Source organism: Salvelinus namaycush, chromosome 13, assembly GCF_016432855.1.
Source record: "Salvelinus namaycush isolate Seneca chromosome 13, SaNama_1.0, whole genome shotgun sequence".
In the NCBI taxonomy this organism is placed as follows: Eukaryota; Metazoa; Chordata; class Actinopteri; order Salmoniformes; family Salmonidae; genus Salvelinus; species Salvelinus namaycush.
The window spans coordinates 34,419,049-34,431,865 of record NC_052319.1 but is presented as its reverse complement, the minus strand read 5'-3'; positions in this window follow the sequence as shown (position 1 = coordinate 34,431,865).

The following is a 12,817-nucleotide window of genomic DNA, read 5'->3' as shown; positions in this document are numbered from 1 at the left end:
TTTGCCTAGTTTGATCATAGTCTGTTGTGGCAGTGGGAACTCCCTCTGCCTCTGTCTAGAAAAGCCTGTTTGTATAATCCTCAGAGGACAACTTCGGCTTAACATTTAGTAATCAAGGGTAATCAATGCTTCCCACAGTCGTGTCAAGTTGGCTGGTAAACCATTCTTGATACGCTCGGGAAACTGTTGAGCATGAAAAATCCTGTAGTGTTGCACTTCTCTACACAAACTGGTACGCCTGGCACCTACTAGCATACCTTGTTCAAAAGCATTTAAATCTTTTGTCTTGCACATTCACCCTCTGAATGGCACACATACACAATCCGTGTCTCAACTGTCACAAGACTTAAAAATCTTTCTTTAACCTGTCTCCTCCTGTTCATCTACACTGATTGAAGTGGATTTAACAAGTGACATCAATAAGGGATTATAGCTTTCATCTGGTCAGTCTATGTCATGGAAAGAGCAGGTGTCCTTAAATGTTTTGTACAATCAGTGTATATACAGTATACAGTTGAAGTCGGAAGTTCACATACACTTAGGTTAGAGTCATTTAACTCGTTTTTCAACCACTCCACAAATTTCTTGTTAACAAACAATGGTTTTGGTAAATCGGTTAGGACATCTACTTTGTGCATGACACAAGTAATTTTTCCAACAATTGTTTACAGACAGATTATTTAACTTATAATTCACTGAAGTTTACATACACTAAGTTGACTGTGCCTTTAAACAGCTTGGAAAATTCCAGAAAAATATTTCATGGCTTTAGAAGCTTCTGATAGGCTAATTGACAATATTTGAGTCAATTGGAGGTGTACCTGTGAATGTCTTTCAAGGCCTACCTTCAAACTCAGTGCCTCTTTTCTTGACATCATGGGAAAATCAAAAGAAGTCAGCCAAGACCTCAGAATTTTTTTTTTTTAGATCTCCACAAGTCTGGTTCATTCTTGGGAGCAATTTCCAAATGCCTGAAGGAACCACCTTCATCTGGTCAGTTAGGATCACCACTTTATTTTAAGAATGTGAAATGTGAGATTAATAGTAGAGAGAATGATTTATTTCAGATTTTATTTCTTTCATCGCATTCCCAGTTGGTCAGAAGTTTACATACACTCAATTAGTATTTGGTAGATTTGCCTTTAAATTGTTTAACTTGGGTCAAACGTTTCGTGTAGCCTTACACAAGCTTCCCACAATAAGTTGGGTGAATTTTGGCCCATTCCTCCTGACAGAGCTGGTGTAACGGAGTCAGGTTGTAGGCCTCCTTTCTCGCACACACTTTTTCAGTTCTGCACATAAATGTTCTATAGGGTTGAGGTCAGAGCTTTGTGATGGCCACTCAAATACCTTGACTTTGTTGTCCTTAACCCATTTTGCCACAACTTTGGAAGTATGCTTGGGGTCATTGTCCATTTGGAAGACCCATTTGCGACCAAGCTGTAACTTCCTGACTGATGTCTTGAGATGTTGCTTCAATATATCCACATAATCTTCCTTCCACATGATGCCATCTATTTTGTGAAGTGCACCAGTCCCTCCTGCAGCAAAGCACCTCCACAACATGATGCTGCCACCCCCGTGCTTCACGGTTGGGATGGTGTTCTTCGGCTTGCAAGCCTCCCCCTTTTTCCTCCAAACATAACAATGGTCATTATGGCCAAACAGTTTTATTTTTGTTTCATCAGACCAGAGGACATTTCTCCAAAAAAGTACGATCTTTGTCCCCATGTGCAGTTGCAAACCGTAGTCTGGCTTTTTATGGCAGTTTTGGAGCAGTGGCTTCTTCCTTGCTGAGCGGCCTTTCAGGTTATGTCGATATAGGACTCGTTTTACTGTGGATATAGATACTTTTGTACCTGTTTCCTCCAGCATCTTCACAGGGTCCTTTGCTGTTGTTCTGGGATTGATTTGCACTTTTCACACCAAAGTACGTTCATCTCTAGGAGACAGAACGCGTCTCTTTCCTGAGCGGTATGACGGCTGCATGGTCCCATGGTGTTTATACTTGCGTACTATTGTTTGGACAGATGAACGTGGTACCTTCAGGCGTTTGTACCCCCTGTATATAGCCTTGCAGGTCCACCTGACCTGCTCCAGTTTCAACTGTTCTGCCTGCGGTAGCGTAACCAGGAGGTGAGGACTCATTTAACACAGTAAATTCATCAGGCTTAAGCCATGTTTCAGTCAGGCCAATCACATCAAGATTATGATCCGTGATTAGTTCATTGACTATAACTGCCTTTGAAGTGAGGGATCTAACATTAAGTAGCCCTATTTTAAGATGTGAGGTATCACGATCTCTTTCAATAATGGCAGGAATGGAGGTCTTTATTCCAGTGAGATTGCTAAGGCGAACATTGCCATGCTTAGTTTTGCCCAACCTAGGTCGAGGCACAGACACGGTCTGAATGGGGATAGCTGAGCTGACTACACTGACTATGCTAGTGGCAGACTCCACTAAGCTGGCAGGTTGGCTAACAGCCTGCTGCCTGGCCTGCACCCTATCTCATTGTGGAGCTAGGGGAGTTAGAGCCCTGTCTATGTTCGTAGATAAAATGAGAGTTGTGAGACTCTGCTGTAGAGCTCATCACTTCCCCTAACTGGGAGGGGGCCAGAGAATTACTCGATGCCGACATCTTTCTAGCTGATTTACACGCTGAAGCTATGTTGCGCTTGGTGACCTCTGACTGTTTCGTCCTAACATCGTTGGTGCTGTAGGAGTAATTGATACATATGTAGGTAGATATCACACTATTAAACAATAGACAGGTGTACACTAGAAAATAGGAGAAGAAGGCAGACGTGAGTGCATTTGCCATTCTGGTAAATACAGGAAACCAAAGATTAGCAGATGGCCAAAGTCATACGTGCTTTAAAGTGCATGTATGGAAAAAGCAGGACACCATTATGAAGATAAAATTGACAGGAACAGCCATAAGTGCTTAGGGTAAAGGCCATAAGTGCTTAGGGCAAGATAGACATATATTAATTTTAGGGGACAAGGGGGTCCTGCCCCCATTATAATCTAATCAAGAGCGGATACAGGCGTTATTGGGCGTAGACAAGCAGGAAGCCTGAAATGAAGGATAATGGTGGCAGATGACCATAGGAGAAGTAATTTAATTAATGTATGTAATGATCTCATGTGTGTGGATGTGTATAAAGAGCGAACCAGTGCTCTGGGAAGGGCTGGGATCCGCGGATCGTTCCGGCTTGTGATACATAGTATTAAAAGTCTATTTGAATTTACAAGTTCTTGTAAGTGTTATGGTTTGAACCGATTTTCCACGACATATTTGGCGAACTTGCCAGGAGGGACAGGGACTGAGGAATGGCGTTCAGGGCTGGAGATAGTTTCTTTGGACAATCTGACAAACAAGGGTGGCCGCCCAATTATAAGAAGGTAAGCAAGTTCTTACAATAGTTGAAATGTTTGTGTAGATTGCTTCAGAGATCCTGTCTCAGCGAGAGGGGCGCCATGTAAGTCTCTCTTTCAAATTTCCTAAAAAGAAACCAGTAAATACTAGAGAACTTTTGAATTCAATGAATTTGCATGTATGTGTAATTTGGGGAATTGTATTAAATATAAATGTATGCGCATGTAGTATAGAGACTGAGTGAATAGGCGCTGTGAACTTTGCTTGTGTTAGGTGTTTAGCGGAGTGGGCATGCATGCGCTCGTTCTGATCAGACCGTTCGAATGTGTAGCTTAAATGATGCGGTTGTTTGCGCATCTGGCTGAGATGGCTGGCTATAATAAGGGACAGATAATGTAGGTAGAAAATCCTGTGATACCTCTTCAATAAAATTAGTAGAAGGAATGCTTGGACAGGTTACTTATGAATAACGGCTCTAAAAATAATAGAGAACTGCATAAATAAGTAGTTAGGAAGCCACGATACCGCTCTTTGAAAAAGGAACATTTTTAAAGAGGTCTGCTTGGGTGGGATATTCACGGCAGAATAATCTGTGGGTGGATATTTAGTAAATAAATATTTCATGGCTACCGCCCCAGAACGGGGGACTGAACGGGTGAAATATTTAGGACGCAGGAAAAACGTTTGCCCGATTGTGCGGCGTTCAACTGCAAAAGTAGCTTATACGGTTAAAACATAAATCAGTAGTTAAATAAATATTCATGGTTACCGCTCTGAAAGGAGGACTGTACGGGTGAAATATTTAGGTTGCAGGAAAAACGTTGGCCCGATTGTGCGGCGTTCAAATGCAAAAGAAATCCTGCGAATAAAAAGCGCTCTGTCTAGCTAACGGGGTTTTGTAATTCAGTAGGTCACGCCACAATACTACTCTAAAATAGAAGAAAAGATCAGTATTGGGGGTTGAATAGGATATGAAGACAAGCTGATCCGATTAGACAGTAGTCTCGTCATATCGTAGAAATCCTATCAGTTTAGGCTTATGTTGAAGAAATGGATTACGTCAATAAAGACAGACTGTAAGTTGTTTTTAGGTAAAACAAAGGGATTGAATGAACTAATGGAAAAATAAACGAATGTATGAAAATACTGTAAGAGAATGAGTGGATCTGTGTAAAGATAGAACATTAGGAATAAGGAAAGACAGGTTGTGTGTGTGTAGGCAGAACGTCCAGAAGAGGGAGCGCGCAGCCCTCCTGTGAATAGAGTATAGAGTTGTAGAAGGGTGCAGTTAACTGCTATTAGGCAGATGGAATGAAGTTAAGAAACATCGAAGTAAAAGAAGTTATAAGCAAGGATAAAAACACTGATGTGATAAAGTGGTAAGAGACCGCGGTAAAAATAACAAAAAGGTGTCAAAACAAATAATAAATAAAAATACTTAAAAAGGCGTTAACCGAATAGTATAATACGGATAGGAAGTAGGTAACAAAAGAGAAAACAGAATTGCCAATAAACTGAAATTGTACTATAACGTTAAAACGAATCTAGGTTAGCTAAGATAAAGAGTGATAAATAGTGAAATCCAGGACACATTAAGAATTCACGAACGGTGTAACAAAAAAAAAGAGGAAAAAACAGGCCGTCAGTCACTCTGTGTCTACAGAAGCTACGGTCTAAAAATAGCCTGAAGGGCAGAGAGGGGTGCAAAATGGAGTGGCCAGGATAAAACAGGAGAACAGGGGAGGCTTGACTCACTAGTAAATTGACCATAGGATCAAACAATAAGAATATAGAGAAGAGGTAAGAAAGTATAGACAAAATAAATAAATAAAGGTAAAAGTAAGACGTTAGATAGAGATCTTAATGGAGCGGGCAGTGGACCTGTGTGGCTCAGTTGGTAGAGCATGGTGCGTACAACGCCAGGGTTGAGGGTTCAATTCCCACGGGGGGACCAGGATGAATATGTATGAACTTTCCAATTTGTAAGTCGCTCTGGATAAGAGCGTCTGCTAAATGACTTAAATGTAATGTAAATGTAATCTTAAAAATTGATTAGAACTGTAACAACGAATAAAATGAATAAATAATTATATCTGTAAAGGGAAAAACATAGTGATATTTGAAGTACTGTACTAGAAAAAGACATTAAGTCCTCTGTAGTATTCAGAAATAATGTCTGTACTATATAGAGTAGGCTTCGATAAAAGAAATTAAGTGATGTGACAAATGAATTATTAATTGGAAAGGGGATTAGCTCTACCTCGGAAAAATAGTAAATAAAAGGTGTATAACAGAAGTGGAGTATTTAGGAAAAATAAATAAATAAATAGTGGCATGAAAACAAAAATGATTGTTTCTCTCTAGCATAGAGGGATTAAAAAAGCCATGGAGTCAATGAAAGAAGCGCACATTAGTTCTACCGAATTCGGATTGAATATGAAAAAACTGGATAATGGAGGACGCTATTACCTGATAAACAGAATAAATAGAATAAGGGAGGCACAGTCGCATGGGACCAAAATGTGAAGCTCGATTTGCAGGCGTTCTGATGTCAACATTCTATCATCAGAAAATACATTGCGATGAGGTACAAATGTGGTTCCTCTAGTCCTCGCAGACGTGCGGGTGATTAGCAGAACTATTGACAATATCTAAGAACGAATAAGAAAATAGCTCCCTGTTTTGAATATGGGTATAGCGGGTATGGGGAAAGTTAGTGTAATGTGACACTAGAACTTAGTGCGGTAGCAGGAAATGCCGCTATACAAGAGTTTGTATCCTTGTCAAAATAACAAACAACTAATTGGTTTGAGGTTAGTGGGTATGGAATTTTCACATGGCGGTGTATAGTCTCTGATTGATCAATGAGTGGTTCATAGAGATTACAGTTTATATGTGATGGAAAAAGTATTAGATCATGTTTTTACCTAACTTCTAGTAGAGTACCGATGGAATTTTAATTGTTAGACATTCTATACCACAATTCTCTGGAACTGTTAAAGACGCTTTAGAATAAAATCTATGGATAAGTAAAAATTATTGGTTTGCTGACTAAAAGGTAACATTGTGAATATTAACGATATGTATGCTTTCTTTTCCAGGAAAAAAAGGGTTTAATCTTCTCTGGTCAAAATATCATTGGAGACTGCATTACTGTGGAAAGCAGTTAATTAAAGTCAGCCGCTTTAAAAATAAAAATATCTGGATAAGGCTAAAAATGGAGTTCTGGATGAGTGAGTCCAGTCCCTTTGTGTTATTGGCTTATGGTTCACTAGTAAGTACACCATGTACTGGGAATGAATATGCATTAGTAGATTTATTGGAAGGGTTTTTTCCAATTCAGTTTCAAATTGGGTATGCAAAAGGATGGAAATGTTTTTGAAAAATGTATTTAAGTTGTTCCTAAAGAAAGGGGGAGTGGAAACATATTAATGGTGTCAAAATGCCCTGAATCCTAAGAATTTCCTGTGAAAGACTGATCACCTTTTACTAGAAATTGTTGGAACAGGTGGGATTTACTTATAAAATGATTAAAAGACACCAGACTCTATTCAAACTGTATAATTACTTTGAAAATCTATTATGTCCCTGGGAAAATTATGAAGAGTTGTACCCTTAAATTGAATAAGTTATTCAAATAGGTTTATTTTAATTTTTATTTTGATATAACATGGGTTCATAGGTAAAATTATCAGTTCCTTGGGGTTATGGTCTTTGGGTAAATACACAAATGTGCTTTGTTCATTCTGCATATAAAAAGTGATGAAAGTTACTCCAAAGGGTTTATTGGAGTGTGGGTCTCTGTGAGGGTTATGTTGATAAATACATCATCTGTAATTCGTCTGAGAAATCACCGGTAGAATAAGGGAGTTATCATAGAAGGTGACGTCAGAATGCTTTAAGGCATGGGAGAGAATATCACCACAAGTGGGTGTGGAGCTCAAACCCACCCTAACCGACTGAATAGTGAGGGACAACTGTGTCTGATGACCTGTGAACTGTATCTAAAAATTGACATGCTGACATTATATTTGTTGGGAGAATAATGACTTAAAGGAATTGGGGTACTGACCTTTTTATTATCAGGCCACTCATGAGAGAAAAACTGAGACAAAAGGGCTATTGTAAAATAGATAATACTGGTATTTAAAGTGTTTAGTATAAATGTTAATTATTAAAGGGATGTTGTGTATTGAATAGATAAGGTCAAATTTGAGTTAAAGTAAACACTAAGGACTGTTATCCTGAATATTGGATTGGAAAAAGTATTTAAAAAAGAACTGTTTAGTTATTTGGATATAGAACTGTTTAACGTTAATAGGCTTAGGGAAGCTCTGGAAACTAATCCTGAGACAAGGAGGTTGACAAAACTTACAGAATATTAGATTAAAGGTTTTTTGTTTCTTTTGTTTTATAATGTCATTGGAATTGTAATGATAAAATGTAATGTTTAATTGAATAAAAAGGTAGTCTGTTGTGCGATGATACCCAAGAATGAAGAAGAAAGAGACCAATAATAACATGGGCATAGAATGAAACAGATGGACGTTTTCTCCAGGTTTAATTACATTACAAATAGTGGTAATATTGCAAATGTGCAATTATTATTATTATTTATTTATTTATTTTTTTTATTTTTTTTCGTTTGGTCTATTTATTTTTGTTTTGAGGAACATAAGGTTGTGTATATGTTCCTGAGGAGGGACTGATACTGATATAAATGATATATAAATTGACTTAAGGATGTTTTAAGTATGTATCAAACAATGGCTGTTATGGGTTAGGGGACTCATAAATGAAGGTAATGGTAGTGAAGGGGTGTTATTTCTAGAAACTATGTATAAAAATAGAGATAATTCACAGAAAAGGAAAGACAGCTGGCTGTGTAAAATATAGGGACAATTCTAAAGTAAATAGAACAATTCACATATCTAAAGATATGGTAAAAAGAATAAGTGGTGGCATTTTGAACATTAGAGCAAAAGTTTAAGAAACTTATGACTTAGTTTTGTTAGGATTGGATATTAATCCAACTGGAAGACACTTGACTGATTATATGTTATTTTACAGCAGTTGCTGTAGGGACCATCATTTGACTATCATTATGAATATTTCTGTGGCAGGAGGCCAGGTATTTGAGGCAGAATGGTTACATAGGGCTGTTATTAAAAATTAAGATTTAGTGATCTTGCTATAAGAAGAAAGTCTGTTGTCAGGGAATAACCCATGTGTTAGTGTGTATGTCCTCAGGAAAAAAAAACAGCCAGAAATGGAAGGGCTTGGGCTGCATTCTGGAGACTGAGTGTACATCAAGATACACCAGGCTGGTGGTATACTTCTTACAACACTGCAGTGGTAAAGTTCTTCATGTCTCTCTTTGGTGGGTACATAAGTCTCACGAGAAGTGAGGTCCAGCTGAATAAGGGGTGAGCTTGAAAACACCATGACAGAGGACGTGGAATCAGAGAGAGAGAGAGAGAGACTAGATTCCACTTTAGACATACTGGGTTGTGTTTGGGGGCTACTTGTTTCATTTTTTAATGCATCATGTGAAAAAGAATAGATGATATGATATTATACTCTAAAACAAACATGTTAAAGGAATTGATGTGAAAGCATATACAGTGTTGAATTACATCAAGAAGAGATAATGTTGATTAAGGTTATGCACATGATTATCAGTTGAAATGGAGTAGATGGGAAACTAAGTAAAAAATGACATGATTTGAGAACACCTCTCAGAACCTGGGGCCAAAAGGGGAAGACTGGGTGGAAGCATGAGGAAGCTTTTTAGGGCTTTTATTTTTGTGGAGTCCAGCAGAAAAGTATCCTGGAGGCATAGAGTCAGGTGAAGAGAGAGTGGGAATTGTCATGGTCTCAGATTTCAGTTTTCATGAATATGTTTATGCATAACACATAACATTGTCAATGCTGTTATGTTTTGTCGTTTTCCAAGTCTTATGTTTAGGAAACCAGAAGGAGAGGGGTTCGCCAGCTTCAGCTGGAATGTCTGTTTGTTGTGTGATGAGTGATGGAAGTAAGAGGATGTATGGTGCAATCATAGAACAGAGGCCATAAGTCTCTAAGTATGAATGCCTCACAGAAAGTAGGCAGAAACCTGAACCAGGACGAGAGGTTCTGCGTCTGATGATCCAAGGGGACCAGAAGGACCTCTCCCAGTGATACCAGGAGATCTAGTCCACGTTCGAGGGTTCCGGAGGAAGTGGGATCCACTGAGGAGAGAAGGACCCTATGAGGTGGCCAAAGCAACAAGAACGGCCGTCCAAGTGAAAGGAAGCCAGACGTGGTACCATCTGAACCACTGCACCTGAGGCCCAACAGAGAGAAGGACACAACCATATAGAGATGAAGACACAGAGGATGCTGATTCACCAGGAAGGAGCCAAGAAAACAGCAAATCAAGTGAAGCCAAAATGTGACAGGTGCACCGACTAATGCACCCAGAAGAGGAGGAGAGGCCTCACAAGGAACAGAATGAGAACATCTCTTCCCTAAAAATTGAAACCCTTCCAGATGGAAGCTAAGTCCTGCCTGAGGAGGGAGCCTCAGGTGAAGAAAGAGGAGGAAAAGTCCCGCAAGCTGAAGAAAATGGGGATTTCCCCACAATTGACTTTTCGGCTCTTGAATGGTCTCCTTTACAGACAATTGAAGTTAGAACAACAAAAGAATAATGAACATTGACATAACAGAAGTAACAGTGAATGCTAGTATAGAAACAACAGACTCATGCACAATCAAGATATATGGTGGAAACAGGAAGAGAAGAGAGGAACCAGTTGAACAATCCAAAAAGACTGACAAGGTTAGAATCTCTGTTTCACCTCAACTCATAACAGAAGCAGCAGAACTGAAGTCTACCTCAATCATAAGGATCAAACCTTTACCGGAGATGGCACTCTGTGGATGGACACATCACCAAACAAAGGGAGAAGTCATTTGGGACCCAAAAGGATGTGACCTGACATTAATCAAAGAAAAAGACGAGTGGGTGCTCATCATGAATCAGATTGAACCAGTTGAAGGTGAAGAATTAATAGTTGAAATAACAAAAACAACAGTGACCAAAGGGAGTAGCACCACGGTCATTAAGATTGATCCTACCCCTGCACCTGAACAGGAAGAACCTGTGACAACGACAACAACAATGGTGGCAGCTGCTGTGAAGAATACAGTAGCTACCACTAAGATGACATCGACTGCCCTTACAAGCAGACCACCCTACCCACAAAGCAACCTGAGACATCAGAGTCAGGAGAGTTTTTTACTGACATTTGGAACTTTCTGATAAACTCTAATGATCTACCTCAAGATAAGAACATTGTAAAAGCGACAGAACTAGATGTATCAGAATTAGAACCACTCAAGGACAGCACACGAGAAGAAGTAGTGAAGAACGAGTGGTACGAATGGGCTAAGTATATGGCAAACAAACACAGAATGGACAATTGTATTTTGTGTAGAAAATCACCTTTGCCTGATCTTTTAATAGTCTCTGAACCGGCATCATTTAAAAACTGTGTAAGTTGGAAAAATGACCATTGTACCAATAGAAAGTATTCTATTCCCTTGTGTGACATAAAATGTAGGATTGCTCTGGGTAAGCACTAGGGGTAAAAATATGTTGAATGAGACCATGCTGGGAGACAATGATTGTGCTGCCTATAACATTAGAACTGAATTAAATGGACCTCAATTAGACAGAAGTACCGTGGTTAAAGGAAAATATGAATGTTTTTACAGACACCACACCGAAGGAATTGATGTAGGAAACACCACTGTAGAATGTGATACTATTTGGGTGTTAGAGAATGTGGGAGTTCGTAAAAGTAATGATAAAGGGTTGATTATGAATAGAAAAGGGTTGTGTAGTTACATAACTCAGGTTGCGCCATCTCTTACTATGTTGAAAAATCAAGACAGAGGTATTGCTGATAGTTTCTGGATGTGTGGAAAAAACTAACTGTTGAATGTATTGCCTGATGGATGGATTGGTCTTTGTGCCTTAGTTAGAGCAATTAAATAGGATACTATTATTAAATCACCCCATGATGACTATGTTAAACCTAGAGTTAAAAGGGCTTATAAGAAGGATCCTGAGGTATACCTTGATGCAATTGGACAGCCTAGAGGTGTACCTCGGGGATTTCAAGGCCAGAGAGGAGGTTAAATCAGGATTTGAATCTGTATTCTTGTGGATAACACCAAATAAGAACTTAGAGTGGATTAATTATATATGCTATAACCAACAGGGATTCATTAACTATACTTAATTGGCTCTTAGTGGAGAAGGGTGGAGTTTGTGTCATGTTTGGGGATGACTGTTGCACCTTTATTCCCAATATTGCTATGGCCAAACTCAAAGGATTACGAGCAGAAGTAAAGGCTAATTCTGGTTTAGACTCTCATGTTTGGGATTGGTTGGACCTAGCATTAGGAAAGTGGGGAGCCATGTTTGCTAGGATGGCCATCATGTTGGGAGGAGGGTTGTTGGCTTTGGGTATTGTATTTTGTTGTGTTTTACCCCTGGTAAAGTCATTTGTGGTTCAGACAACAGTTAAACAGATGTCTGTAAGGAGAGATGACCCTCCTGTGGTGATTGATCCTGTACCGGGAAGCCCAGGCAATTATACCAATAAGTATGGAAAGCCTTGCAATGCGGTTGGAGGACCTCTTGACTGTCCCTTTGGTAACCCTAACTGTCTCTATGAAGTGATTGGGGGGGGGGGGGGGGTCATGCGTGTCACGGTTTCCCTGTATATGTTCAATGAATGTTTACTCATACATGTCCACAAAAAGTGTCATTTGCGTCACAATTGCAAGTGGTGTACAAAAATTCATGAGGATGGTCATTATCATCACCTAGAACCTTTTTTCTGTGCAAAGTGTCAAAGAGGAGATTGTCTTATTTGTAAGGATGAGGACTGTGCTCCTAGATAATGGGGTTTTAGCATATCTATTTTGCCTAATGCTTTGTGTTCTTTGTAACCTCAGGCAAGGCTACATACTACATGCTCATGCTTCATCAAAATATAATGGTCGATTATAAGTGTTTTTGTTTTAACTAGATCTTTCACTCCTATTTTATGTTATTAATTGGAGATGTTTGGTCTAGTTGGGTTTTGTAAGTGTATTATGTTTCAATTGGATCTTTTTATTCCTGTCTGTGTTTATGTATTGGAGATGTTTGGTCCAAGTGATTTGTAAGCTTTATTTTGATAATGTTTTAGTCAATTGTTGGTATTGATATCTACTCTCTATATGTCATTTTAGTATAGTTTTTGAGGCTAATTACCCTCAAGAGGAGGGATTATGTAGGAGTAATTGATACATATGTAGGTAGATATCACACTATTAAACAATAGACAGGTGTACACTAGAAAATAGGAGAAGAAGGCAGACGTGAGTGCATTTGCCAT